The 15649-nt window shown below is 43.5% G+C and overlaps 1 pseudogene; it reads right to left on the reverse strand.

The window, feature by feature from the left end:
- Nucleotides 1–15042: 15042 nt before the first annotated feature.
- Nucleotides 15043–15161, reverse strand: LOC134952258 (5S ribosomal RNA; annotated as a pseudogene).
- Nucleotides 15162–15649: the final 488 nt, after the last annotated feature.

Below are 15649 nucleotides of genomic sequence, written 5' to 3' on the forward strand. Positions count from 1 at the left end.
GTTGTCATAATGATTGGTTTGATACTAAGATGTGTTCGGATTTTAATGCAGCGCAAGCGCAGTACCAAAGTGATGAGTTTGAGGAGCGGGGGCATTGTTACAACAACTGATTTAATTTATGACCCATCAATAGAGACAATGTTGTGATAAGACGTGATTCCACAGTCTGTTTCTTTCACCCGTTTCTCCTTAGTTTCCCCCCAGCGAAAAATACATCCATTCGGAAGAAGACTTTGATGGACATTTCTACAGACTTTGATGGACATTCTACAGACTTTGATAGACACTTTAAAGACTTTAAAGACTTTTTATGGACACTTGAAAGACTTTGATTACCACCCACAGCAAGGATACACCCATCCGGACAAGACTTCAACCAACACCCAAGGATGATTACACAATTGTTATATGAATGTATTTGTGATACGTGTCTTATCTTCATCTCTACAACCTTCAGGTAGTGACACACATAGTCGACAGGTGATAGATACATATATTAGAATTCACATGTTTTTCCCCCTCCATGTATCATCAACTAAATGTGCACCCCATTTGTTGGAACAAGAAGCCGAAAAGAGCTCGGTAGTGTTTGTTGGACCCACTTACAGACCCTTAATATGGGATAAGAAGGATTTAATGTATACTTCGCAATACCTCGAAGCTTATCTAGAACATGTACGGCACGATGATACATGCCCCTCAGACATGAATTTCATACATACATGCTTTTACTATCCCACTAGGTCATACATTTCCTGCTTACTCCTCTCCTCCTACCACCCAATCATTTATAGATATTGTAGGGTATATTTTTCTGTTTAATGTTCCGATAATGGCAGTTATTGTTGACTGCCAAAGGGTGGACTGTCAGTCGAAAAATATTGTAATACATGCCTAATGTACTAACCCCATGCACATGCCCGCTGCGCGTGCACTCGCTCTGCCGTGCTTGCGCATATCCGCAACTTGCGTAACGGAGCTTTCCACGGCCATGTGTTATGATTCCAGCACTCCTGACTAGAGGAGATCTTATGACAATGACCAGAGCGCTGGAATGGAATGCTGCTAACGGGAGCAGGAAAGACTAGTTGCCCCTGGCGCCCTAACTCTATTGTCTCACCCGTGCTATCGGAGATCCCTAGCGAGACTATGGTTTCTTGAGCCCATGGCAGCCACGTTTGAAGGGCGGATTATGTCTGCCCAACTCCGGTGCCCCCCGGTCTTAATGAGAGACAAAGGGAAATCCGAGGCAGGATGATAACAAGAGGACCTCTGACTGACAACAGGCCAGGGGCAACAAGCTAACTAGCAAAGACCTGAAGTATGTGCGGAAAAACCGCCAGGGAAAAGGACAACCAAAAATCCACTTGTCCAATACTCCTACCCAGCACCGCCGGATACCAGAGTGGACCTGTGGAAGCGGAACCCTCCGCAAAATGCTCCAAAACACAAATAATAAATGGTAAAGCGGCCAAGCCGCAACACACGGCAAAGCCGCGACTCACGAACACCACTGGATGTTAAACGGTGATCAGTCAGGACTCCAGGAACAAGATGACAACTTCCGAGTACAGGACTACTGAAGACTGGAACGACCGGATACAGCAAGGCTGGAAACAGACTCTCAGCAAGCAAGGACAGCATGCAGGAAGCTATTACCGGCGTCTGTGAGAAGCCCTGAGAGTGCATATAAACAGGAGTCCTCCAATCAGCTGCTGACAAGGGCTGATTACATAAATGCCGTGCAGCTGCCTTGCTGCACGGCCAGGAAACAGGTGCACAATCATTTTAACTGGACCCAGCAACGGGGAGCGCGGTCCGCCAGTGGCGTCCCCGTTGCTAGGGTCCGTGCGGCTCAGTGCGCCCGGCGTCTAGCGTTGCCAGGGAGCCGGCGGCTGTACGCGTACGGCGTCCCTGGTTGCTAGGCGCCGGGCCGCACCGACGAGCGGACCCCGGCGCCTAACAGTACCCCCCCCTTGAGGAGGGGTCAAGGAACCCCTAAAGCCCGGCTTCCGAGGAAATTCCTGAAAAAATGCCCTCTTGAGCCTCGGGGCATGAAGATCCTTATCCAGAACCCAAGACCTTTCCTCTGGACCATAGCCTCTCCAGTGAACCAGAAAATAAAGTCTGCCCCGGGACAATTTGGAATCGAGAACCTTCTCCACCAGGAACTCCTGTTGTCCCTGTACATCCACTGGAGATCTTCCCTGAGAGATCTTCCGAGGAAATCTACTGGAAGAAACGTATGGTTTCAACAGGGAGCAATGAAACGTATTTCCAATCCGGAGAGATCTTGGTAAACGTAACCGGAAAGCAACTGGGTTGACTTTTTTAATAATATGAAATGGTCCAATAAATTTGGGTCCCAATCTAGCCGAGGATTGTCGAAGTCTAATGTTACGAGTCGACAACCATACCCTATCTCCCACCTTAAAAGTGCAAGGACGTCGGAGCCTGTCAGAAATTTTTTTCTCTCGAAAGGCCGCTTTTCTGAGAGCAAGGTGCACTTTTTTCCAAATGGCTCTGAGATGGGAGGTTAAGGTTAGCGAGGAAACCGAGGAATGTTGAAAAAAAGAATTAGCTCTGGGGTGAAAACCAAAAACTGAAAAGAATGGAGACACATTAGTGGAGGAATGACAAGAATTATTGTAAGCAAACTCCGCCAATGGAAGAAACTCGGACCAATCATTCTGGAGTTTGGCTGAGTGCAAACGCAAATACTGTTTCAATGATTGGTTAACTCGCTCGGTTTGCCCGTTGGATTGGGGGTGGTAACCGGATGTTAATGACAATTTCATCTTTAATGAAGCACAAAAACACTTCCAGAATTGTGCAATGAATTGTGGACCCCGATCAGAAACAATATCAGTGGGCAACCCATGAAGTCTGAAAACATGGCGGAGAAACAAAACTGCCAATCCTTGGGCAGATGGCAGTCGGGGAAGAGCAATGAAATGAGCCATCTTGCTAAAACGGTCCACTACCACCCATATGACTCGGAATCCGGCTGAAAGGGGAAGGTCTACCACAAAATCCATGGAAATATGAGACCATGGCCTGAGGGGGACATTTAAGGGCATAAGTTGCCCGATAGGCAAGGAACGGGGAACCTTATGCTGTGCACAAACCTGACATGAAAAAACAAACTCCTTAACGTCTTTAGAAAGACCAGGCCACCATACTGAGCGGGAGACTAACTCCAAAGTCTTAGAGATCCCCGGATGCCCGGAAACTTTGTTATCATGGAACTCAGTCAAAACAGTAGCTCTCAAAAACTCAGGGACGTAAAGACGACCAGCAGGAGTATTTCCAGGAGCTTGGTGTTGAAGCTGTTTTAACTGGGTAAATAAATCTTGTGTGAGGCCTACCCAAATGACTGAAGATGGAAGTATGGGAGTAACAGGACTGTTATTGTGAACCGGAAGAAAACTGCGTGACAGGGCATCTGCCTTGGTATTCTTGGAACCTGGCCTGAAAGTGATAATAAATTTGAAACGAGTAAAGAATAAAGCCCAACGAGCCTGCCGGGCATTCAGCCGCTTAGCTGATTCGATGTATTGCAGGTTTTTATGGTCAGTCACTACTGAAATAGTATGTGTTGCTCCCTCCAGCCAATGCCTCCACTCCTCGAAAGCCCATTTTATTGCCAGTAACTCCCGGTTACCAACGTCATAGTTGGATTCAGCGGAGGAGAATTTCCTGGACATAAAGGCACAAGGATGTAGTTCCAGAGACTCCGGATCCTTTTGAGATAGGATAGCCCCCACTCCAACCTCCAAGGCATCAACCTCCACAACGAAGGGCAATTCTGGATTGGGATGTCTGAGGACTGGAGCCGAGACAAAAGCTTGTTTCAGGGCCCGAAAGGACAACTCAGCTTCACGCGACCAGTTGGTAGGATCCGCTCCTTTCTTTGTCAGAGCCACAATGGGAGCAACCAGGTCGGAAAAAGAATGAATGAACCTCCTATAATAATTCGCAAACCCTAAAAAGCGCTGAATTGCTTTTAAATTGGTGGGTTGCGCCCAACTAAGGATGGCCTGGAGCTTCTTAGGTTCCATGAAAAATCCCCGAGGGGAAATAATGTACCCTAAAAAAGATACCTCCGTGACATGAAACTCACATTTCTCCAGCTTGGCATATAGATGATTCTCACGTAACTTTTGAAGAACCTGACGCACCTTGGTAACATGTTGTTCAATTGAGTCAGAATAAATCAGGATGTCGTCTAAGTAAACGACCACAAATTTCCCTAGGAAGTCACGGAGCACATCATTAATGAGGTCCTGGAAAACTGCTGGAGCGTTAGACAAGCCGAACGGCATCACCAGGTACTCGTAGTGACCCGACTGAGTACTGAAGGCCGTCTTCCACTCATCTCCAGACTTGATTCGGATGAGGTTATACGCTCCTCTTAGGTCAATTTTAGAAAAAATCACAGCCGAACGCAGCTGATCAAAGAGGACAGAAATCAGCGGCAGAGGATAAGTATTTTTAACTGAGATTTTATTCAGGGCTCTAAAGTCAATGCAAGGTCTAAGCGAGCCATCCTTTTTCTCCACAAAGAAGAAGCCTGCACTTAAAGGAGATTTTGATGGCCTAATAAATCCTTTCCCTAGGCTCTCCTTAACATAATCATTCATGGCCGCAGTTTCTGGCCCGGATAAAGCATATAACCTTCCCTTTGGCAATGCGGCACCAGGAATTAGCTCAATAGCACAATCATAAGGCCGATGTGGAGGCAGAATGTCTGCATTGCCCTTGGAGAACACATCAGCAAACTCTTGGTATTCCACGGGAATGAGTTCAGGAATGGCAGCTGCTATTCTGACTGGAAACGTAATACATTCTTTATCACAGAAGGTACCCCATTGTGAAATCTCCCCCGACCGCCAATCAATGGTGGGATTATGAAAGGCCAGCCAAGGGTGACCCAGAACCACTGGAACTGCTGGGCAATGGGTAAGGAAGAACTCGATTTTTTCAGAATGAAGAGCTTCTACCGTAAGTAGTACAGGGGGTGTACAGAGGGAAATAACCCCATTGGACAAGGGACTCCCATCTAAACCATGCATGGTGATACACATACCCAAGGCTAACTGAGGAATACCTAAGGCCTTGGCCCAAGTTAAGTCCATAAAGTTCCCTGCAGCTCCACTGTCGACAAAAGCCGACACCGAAGAACTGAGGCTGCCAAAGGAAACTTTAGCTGGGACTAAAAGGGAGTTATTCGAGGAGATAAGCTGCAGACCAAAGTGAACCCCCTCACAATTCACCTGGTCGAGGCGTTTCCCGACTTGTTCGGACAATAACGAGCAAAATGTCCCTTACCCCCACAGTACAAACAAAGACCAGAGTTTTGCCTTCTGGCTCTTTCTTCAGGAGACAGCCGGGAGAGACCCATCTGCATGGGCTCCTCTACGTCCTCAGGAATGGAATATACACATGGAGTTGACCTGACAGGAGCTCCTTTTTCAGCCCTCCGCTCTCTGAGACGACGATCAATCTTAATAGAAAGCTCCATGAGTTTATCGAGAGTCTCAGGAGCGGGATACTGAAGGAGACTGTCTTTTATAGACTCTGATAAGCCGAGGCGAAACTGACTGCGCAGGGCTGGGTCATTCCAGCCACAGTCGTTCGACCAACGGCAAAACTCCGTACAATAAACCTTTGCAGGATTCCTACCCTGTCTGAGAGCGCGCAACTGACCTTCAGCGGATGCCTCTCTATCAGGGTCATCATACAATAGCCCTAAAGACCCAAAAAAGGCGTCTACTGACAACAAGGCTGGATCCTCTGCTTTCAAACCAAATGCCCAGGTCTGAGGATCCCCCTGGAGCAAAGAAATAATAATCCCAACCCGCTGAGATTCAGTACCCGAGGAGATCGGTCTTAAACGAAAATAAAGTTTACAGGATTCTTTAAAATTAAAAAACTCTTTCCTATCACCAGAAAAACGGTCAGGCAAATGCATCTTTGGTTCAGGGACTACCTTCGGGGAAGTTCGCAAAAGATCTTCCTGCAACTTCACCCGAAGGGAAAGATCCTGAACCATCTGAGTAAGTTCTTGAATCTGGCTGACTAAGAGCTGACCAGGATTTGGCCCTAAACCTGTTGGATTCATGAGGCCGATAAACTCTTACAAAACTGAATGAGAAAAAAAATTAAACCCCGTTTAATTTTAAGTTTTGGTTTGGCCGGTAATAATTATGATTCCAGCACTCCTGACCAGAGGAGATATTATGACAATGACCAGAGCGCTGGAATGGAATGCTGCTAACGGGAGCAGGAAAGACTAGTTGCCCCTGGCGCCCTAACTCTATTGTCTCACCCGTGCTATCGGAGATCCCTTGCGAGACTATGGTTTCTTGAGCCCATGGCAGCCACGTTTGAAGGGCGGATTATGTCTGCCCAACTCCGGTGCCCCCCGGTCTTAATGAGAGACAAAGGGAAATCCGAGGCAGGATGATAACAAGAGGACCTCTGACTGACAACAGGCCAGGGGCAACAAGCTAACTAGCAAAGACCTGAAGTATGTGCGGAAAAACCGCCAGGGAAAAGGACAACCAAAAATCCACTTGTCCAATACTCCTACCCAGCACCGCCGGATACCAGAGTGGACCTGTGGAAGCGGAACCCTCCGCAAAATGCTCCAAAACACAAATAATAAATGGTAAAGCGGCCAAGCCGCAACACACGGCAAAGCCGCGACTCACGAACACCACTGGATGTTAAACGGTGATCAGTCAGGACTCCAGGAACAAGATGACAACTTCCGAGTACAGGACTACTGAAGACTGGAACGACCGGATACAGCAAGACTGGAAACAGACTCTCAGCAAGCAAGGACAGCATGCAGGAAGCTATTACCGGCGTCTGTGAGAAGCCCTGAGAGTGCATATAAACAGGAGTCCTCCAATCAGCTGCTGACAAGGGCTGATTACATAAATGCCGTGCAGCTGCCTTGCTGCACGGCCAGGAAACAGGTGCACAATCATTTTAACTGGACCCAGCAACGGGGAACGCGGTCCGCCAGTGGCGTTCCCGTTGCTAGGGTCCGTGCGGCTCAGTGCGCCCGGCGTCTAGCGTTGCCAGGGAGCCGGCGGCTGTACGCGTACGGCGTCCCTGGTTGCTAGGCGCCGAGCCGCACCGACGAGCGGACCCCGGCGCCTAACACCATGCGCCTTGGCGCGTGGTATGCGCATGTACGGTAGGGTTTGTGAATGCATAGAGGGTTATTAGAACATTACATATTTAACCCTTATAGTGCACACTGTACACATAGCCCCCTGCACCACATCAGAAAGAAATAGCTGTTTAAAATAGTAACAGACCAAAGGGATACACCTTTACAGAATAGGAGTGGACAGAACAAGGTTACAAGGTGGTGTTTGGTGTCCAGCTGTAGGGTATTTTAAGGGAAACATTTTGGTGTTGGTTTGAGAAAGATCGCTTGTTACTGCGTATAGTTATGTGCAAAAGTAGAATATGAACATTGACTGTGTTTACTGTGTATTGTGTATGCGGGGGGAGTCCAGAGGAGACCACCCACAGGGGCAGTTGGGGAGAGACATCGCCCACCTATTCAATCCACCTATGACCTCTCCTGTAATGTAAATGACCATCCCTGTGTCCAATGGACAAAGAGATTACAGTATCCATTGTGTTATGTTTTGGATGAAGTGAATAAAGAGAGCCTACAGCAGGCTTAGTCAGACAGAAGGCTCACAACGCTATCTATCAGATGGCGGAGGACCGGATCTGGGTTGCGCTTGCGAATATTCTCACGTACGTACATTCTCTGTAGCCATTATTCTGTTTAGATTTACTTGTTGGTCTGTAGTGTATAACTTGTATTGTTTTACCTTTTTGGAATCAATCCACGGAGGCCTTAGAACCCTGTGGTTTCAACTACAAAACAGTGTTGTGTTTTCACTTTCCTGCCTGGGCTTTAAAGTAGATTAACCTGTTTTAAGTGTATAAGCATTGTTAAGGTGTACGCACTGCGGATACTTTGTATCGCCAGCGCTACTTAAGGTTTAAAGGTATTAACATCGTTACAGTACATTGCTGCCAAAGGTTTAAAGTATAAGCATAGTATCACATTGTATAACTGTATAAGGTTTTAAGGTGTATTAATTGTGTGTGCGCACGCTGTGTGTGCCTTGTACCCACAGTGCGGCGTTTGTACGCTGAGTGCGTATACGGTACGGGACTCTGTGCGCAAATAGCGTAGAAAGTACGTAGCGTGAGCTAGCGGCCGCAGCAGCTCCATGGTAAAGGTGTGTTTAAAGGTATAGCTTTATGGTTTAAGATAATATCAACATTATCATTACCCACTAGTGATGTGCAGTTCACTGGTGCACACTCCACCGGTTTAGTTGTCCTAGAAATGAGGGGGTATTTTGCTGGTAAAACTGGGGTGTTCAGATATACATATACAGGTCCTTGTAAGCCCAAGCTCCTCTAATCAACGTTTTACCTTTTGGCTTCTCCAGGGTAGTAGAGGATGAGCTCCCCCCTGCTAGGGATGCCAAACCGCTGGCACAATTGCACAAATGACACAGCTGACACCCCTGCACTGCTGACACCACTGTAACCCCCACACAGAGGACACTGCCGGTACCCCCACAATGCAACACCACTGGCACCCCCCACCCTGCCACAACCAAAACCCACAAGGTTAGTTTTGGAAAAATGAAATACAGATCCAAAAACATGAAGGAGCTACAGATCCAAAACCTATGATGGTGGCTGGCGCACATCCTTTTACGGGGTGATTCAAAAGTTGAAGTGCATCCATGTCAAAGTCGCAGTACACCGTTTTGTTTCCAAAACTGTGCTGGAAATGGGAAAACTGACTTAGATTCAAGATGGCCAATTTCAAGATGGCGCCCATGTTCGGTACATACCCTAAAAGATAGCCCACCTCACCCATGCCTTACTGAAGTATTCAGTTTTCCCATTTCCTGCACAGTATTTGAAACAAAAGGGTGTTCTGCGACTTTTGAATCACTGTATGTATATATATATATATATATATATATATATATATATGCTGAAGCCTGATTTCATGGTAATACCTTTCACTCTCTCTCTATCTCTCTCTATTTATATATATATATATATATATATATATATGATAAAAAATAATATCCTTATCTTGCACACAAACAGAAGCAGTGCTACAGGAGAGATCTCTGTTGTAAGAACTCAAATGCACATAGAAAAGACAGAGGTTCCTAAATGTGCTATATTTATTGAATATTTACTCTTTAAATCTTCCAAAAGATGGACCCAATTGGTGCAGACTGTAGATTGGAGGATTCTTAAACAGATAGATCAAATGTGATTGTGTAGCAAACATTCTGAAATCTCCACTTGTTTGCTACACAATCACATTTGATCCATTTTTGAATCCTATTGTGGAGGTTTCCATTGTCAACATATTTTGAAAAAGTCTGTTGTACTATTATGATAAAACTTAACACAATTTTCTTCACCTAAGTAATTTGGATATAGAAGTCCTCTAACTTATGTAGGTTTTTAAAGATACTTATATGACCATTATTGATGAATTTCACCACACGTTTGTGACCAAAAATCCTGACTGTTTTTTTAGTAAAAGACACATTAAGGCAGCCGTATGACCATTGTACATAGTCTTCAATTTCATTTCTTGGTCCTGCCATTTGTTGAACTGCCCCTGATGAATTCACAAAGACAAAACATGTAGGGTTTGTCAGCTATGAGTTATTAATCCAGATCATGAAGATTCTCCCTTTTGAGCTCACACCTTGCTAAGGTGAGGGAGGATTTATTTTGCCATCAACACGTTCTGGATACTTCTCACTGATATATATATATTTTATTCTTGTACAACCTTTTTAATATGTATGTCAAAAATTGTGTCAATAAACCAATAATTGGTACTAATTGGCCCCTGTGGCCTTTTGTTTGGGTGATTTTCTGGTGAGGTGATATCTGTTTCAGGATCCCGTGTGAACAATCTTTTTTAAGAATCCTCCAATCTACAGTCTGCATCAATTGGGTCCATCTTTTGGAAGATTTAAAGATTAAATATCCAATGAATATAGCGCATTTAGGAACCTTTGTCTTTTATATATATATATATATATATATATATATATACAGTATATACAGAAGTTGTTCTACGTGCGGGCAAACAGGGTGGGAGCCTGGGGTGCTGCAACCAGAGAGCATGACTGCAGTCACCCTGCTGACACCCGTTGCCTACCTGCACCCTGGCTGCAGCAAGCAACATAGGCTGGACGGGCACCTGTGGCAGCAGACTTCATTGAGGGAGACAGTCCGATGCTAGAGGTCCTACTTGTCCTCTAGCTTCTGTCTCCCTGCTCTCCTCCAGACTCTAGAGGTCAAGTGGGACCTCTAGTGTCTGATTGTCTGCGTCAATGGAGTCGGCTTCAGCGGGCACCCACTCAGCCCCTGGTGCCTGCTGCAGAAAGGGTGTGGGGTGTGGGAGGTAGTCAGGATCCCAGTAAATGGGCAGAAACCCCCTTCCAATGAGAAGAAACACCTGGTAACAAGCATGAATCAGATTTTTTTCTTGTGTTTTTGTTTTACTTATGTTGTATAAGGGTCTCTACCTGGTGTAATGTGTATAAGGAGAACTATTATGCGGTGTAATGTGAATTAGTGCTATTATGTGTGCACGCCCCATCCCTATGAAGCCACTCAATTGTTTTGCAGTGTGCCTTTGGCGCACAGAAACCCTGTTTGAAATGGGGGGGGGGGGGGGGCCGCCAAAGAAAACTTTTGCCCTGGGCTCCACAAGGTCTAGAACTGTCCCTGTATGTGTGTGTGTATATATATATATATATATATATATATATATATATGTAATTGAAAGAAGACTGTGGCACTCAGAGACTTTCAGAAGCGGTGAGTATATTCAAAAGATCATGACAGGACAACCAACGTTTTGGGGTTATCAACCCCTATGTAAAGGTGTCTGATGTATCAGATCATACCATATATCAGACACCTTGACAAAGGGGTTGATAACCCCGAAACGTTGGTAATCCTGTCATGATCTTTTGAATATACTCACCACTACTGAAAGTCTCTGAGTGCCAAAGTCTTATTTCAATTACCTGCATCTATCTTGCTGAGGGCACCGGAGCAGACCATTATCTAGAGGAGTGCTGGGCCGAGCTTTCAAAAAAATTTATATATATATATATATATATATATATATATATGGAGTGGTGGGAGTATGGCGCCACAAGTATAAGTGTGTGGGCCGACTATATGGTTTAAAAATAACCAGGGGTGTAGACACTCCTTTAAGGGTAAAAGGCGTCAGCTTACCCCAAATAATAAGCAGTGATAAGCTGCCTGTTAGTTAAAAGTATATAAAGGGAGGGTAGGGGTACTAGCGACTAACAGTATCTACACCTAAAGGATATATATAGGAAGAATGATGCAATACGTAAGTCTATAAAAAAATGGGGGGGTATTTATTATAAAACAGACAATTTAATAACAATATTTGTTAAAAAAATGGGATGAAAATAATAAAGGTGGGTTTAATCAATTAAAACATAAATTCAGGCTGACTAGCACATAAAAACATATCTGGAACAATAAAAATATAAAAGTATATTTGAGATAAGAGAAAGGTGCTTATCTTAAAAATGGAAGGTCAACTGAGGTACACCCAACGCGTTTCGTCCGTCTGACTTCATCAAGGGGTGACCCCTTGATGAAGTCAGACGGACGAAACGCGTTGGGTGTACCTCAGTTGACCTTCCATTTTTAAGATAAGCACCTTTCTCTTATCTCAAATATACTTTTATATTTTTATTGTTCCAGATATGTTTTTATGTGCTAGTCAGCCTGAATTTATGTTTTAATTGATTAAACCCACCTTTATTATTTTCATCCCATTTGTTTAACAAATATTGTTATTAAATTGTCTGTTTTATAATAAATACCCACCCATTTTTTATAGACTTACGTATTGCATCATTCTTCATATATATATATATATATATATATATATCTATCCTTTAGGTGTAGATACTGTTAGTCGCTAGTACCCCTACCCTCCCTTTATATATATATATATATATATATATATACTCCTACATCAGCCGGCACTCAAAACAATTCCTCCAGCCCTGGTGCCCCGTCACACGTGCATTAGCTTCACCACAAGAAACGGCACTCAGAGCATAATTTAAATAGAACAAATACCGCCTATATTAAAATCAACAGTCAACGGTTTTGGAGAATCAGTTCCTTCATCAGGATTTTGCAAGCAGATCACAAATATAATACAAATACTTCCGGTTACGTCACCGTTACTACCCGGAAGTCGTGGATATGCATTCCACCAGGCTTATCAAATGCGTTCCAGGGTGTCATGGCTCCACTGTCTGGTGCTGCCACTAATAGTCACAAGAAGGCATATATATATATATATATATATATATATATATACATACACACACACATTACATACAATAACATACAGTATCATCATAGCAAAAATGGCATGTATGATAATCAACAAACATGAAAACTGTGACGTAGGTCATATACTCTTCTAATGGAATGAGAATATAATGGAATCTAATATTCTAATGGAATGAGAATCCAAAAGCACAGAGAAAATTATCAAGAATATTAAAATGGGGACAGCAAATACCCATAGATGTTAACACCAGACTCACTAAATCTACCAAGGTATATAAACTCCACTATGATAAATATATACACATATCCTCTATCAATGGATTAGATCAAATTCCAATTAATCTTATCATTCAGCCCCTTAGCAGAGATAGTTTTTAGCCTAATAATCCAGTTAGCTTCCTTTACCAGAAGCACTTTGGCTCGATCGCCACCATGTAGTGATTGCGGTATGTGATCAATTCAAAAATACCACAAGGATTCCTACTAATGGCCAGCCTGATTGAAATGCTTGGCCACAAGTTGGTCAATGTTTCTACCTTTGATACACAAATGAATAGCAGAATGATGGGCAGCCATACATTTGCTAAATGTCCGTATCATCTGCCCCACATAATAGAGTCCACAAAAACAAACTTCTGTATTATGGGGGTAATTCAGAATTGATCGCAGCAGCAAGTTTGTTAGCAGTTGGGCAAAACCATGTGCACTGCAGGTGTGGCAGATTTAACATTTGCAAAGAGAGTTAGGTTTGGGTGGGTTATTTTGTTTCTGTGCAGGGTAAATACTGGCTGCTTTATTTTTACACTGCAATTTAGAGTTCAGTTTGAACACACCCATCCAAATCTAACTCTCTCTACACATGTTCCCCCCCCCCACATGGGCCCTCATTCTGAGTTGATTGCACGTAGCAACTTTTTGCTGCTCATGCGATCAACTTGACACCACCTATGGGGGAGTGTATTATAGCATAGCAGGGCTGCGATCACTTGTGCTATGCTAAAAAAAGTTTCCTGCAAAACAAGACCAGGGTAAGAGTTACTTACCCTGTGCGACGGATCCAGCGACGAAGGTCCCAGGATTGGTGTCAGACATCCGCCCTCCAAACACCTGGATGTGCCTGTGTTCGCCTCACCACGCTTTGAAAACGGTGAGTATCCGACCTTGAACGCCTCCCACCTGTCAGTCTTCATGTGATTGCCACTGCAATCACTTTCTGTGCTGGCAGCATCGCTGCGGGCAACGATATGCGTGCGCATTGTGGGTGCCACACAGTCACAGTCCCGACCTGTTCACACCGCAGCAAAGAACCGCTGCGTGCGAACGGGTCGGAATGACCACTATGGTTTTGCCCAACTGCTAACATATTTGCTGCTGCGATCAACTCTGAATTAGGCCCTATGTAAACAACAGATGTGGAGCTGCATGTGAGAACAAATCTGATGTTATACATTTTATCCAAATGAGGATGTTTAAAAGTATATACTGTATATATATATATATATATATACATACATATATACACACACACACACACACACACACACACACACACACATACACAGCATTAGTGACTGCCATTTATCCAGAAACTCCTAATTCAATCCCTCAGTTATGTAAATTCATTAAATCTTAAAATACTGTGTATAGTTTGTGTGTGTGTGTGTATATATATATATATATATATATATATAGTAAGTCCACAATGGTAGGAGGCACTCACAGGGCTAAAGGGACTAGGTTCCGTGTCTCTTCTTCCATATTGATTGAACTAGCCCTGTTTAGGCCCTGCTGGGGTCTCAAGGAGGGCACCCAGGCACGTTTTTGTGAAAGGCTGAGTGCCGATGCGTGCAAACAGATATATATATATATATATATATATATATATATAGCCATGCTCATTTTTGCTGCGACACGGCTTGCTGCCTGGCATGCCAGGCTGCGACTATTGACCAAATGCTGTGGGGGGGATATAGCATTTACAATCTCAGAGGTCACCGCTCTACAATAAGGTATAGACCACCTATACTGTGTATTTACTTGACAATGGTAAATAATAAATGGAAATTAAATGTTGTACAGTATAAAGTATTGCAGGCACAGAGGGAGTAGAAAAAGACTCTTTTGTGGGTGCACTCTTTATATCATAGGAAAATCAATCAATAGAAGTAATGAATCATGAAGAGAATATAAAATTAATTTAGTTTTATTAAATTCCTATTAAAATATATCAGTAGTTTGGTTGATTATATAAAGATAACAAAATTGGTGATAATAACAAAATTAACAATAAAGTTTAGTGAAAATTCAAGAATCACTACTGTCTGCCATGCTTTGATAATTAATCGGGAATTATATTGCATGTGGTAGGTTAACAGATTGAGCCCAAAACATATTAAATCAAATTAGATGATAAAAGGAGTATATGTCACACACTTGAGCCCACGCAATAATGCAGAGACGTCTGTTCGGTCAGACAATAAGAGCCATCAGAAAAAGGTGATAAGTAAATACAATTAAGAGTGGAAAAATTAGAAAAGTGTGAATCTGCTGTCAGTGTTAAACACTGGACATGATAATCATTCTCTACTAAACCGGAACTTCCTCAGGAGTCTCCTACCTGAGTACTGATTCAGCCCGACACTGATTAGCTTCCAAGATCGGATGGGTTCGGGCATTTCCAGTGTGGTATGATAGTAGAGTGGTAGGTACGTGATTTTTGTCACTTTGGAGTCACTGAGGAGAGTTCACGAAAATATGAAAAAAGATGGCAAAGAAAAGTAAAGTAAAAAGGAAACAGATGGATCTGCTGCCAGCGTTAGACAGAGATGGTGGACTCTGAATCGTTGGTGAGAGTCCGGAAAAATAGAAAAGACATGAAGGAAAGTGTTGTTGACCTTGGAATTTAACACTGGTACTAAGGAAAATCCTAATGGTAGCAACCCGAAAATACTGTGGATGGTACCAGTGTGAATTAACACACAAAGGCAACTTGTTAGGTTAACAAGTAATGCTGTGGAAAAAAATGAAAGAGATGCTTAATTAACAATTAGTGGCTATAGTGGCTATAGGGACTATAGCTGATAGAAAAAGGATTAAATAAATCATAAAGACAGGGTATGCATGATCCATCTACATACTCCATAGACTCCTAATGTTGCACAAAAATATAGTATCAATTGGTACACAA

This window comes from Pseudophryne corroboree, chromosome 8 (assembly GCF_028390025.1).
Source record: "Pseudophryne corroboree isolate aPseCor3 chromosome 8, aPseCor3.hap2, whole genome shotgun sequence".
NCBI lineage: Eukaryota > Metazoa > Chordata > Amphibia > Anura > Myobatrachidae > Pseudophryne > Pseudophryne corroboree.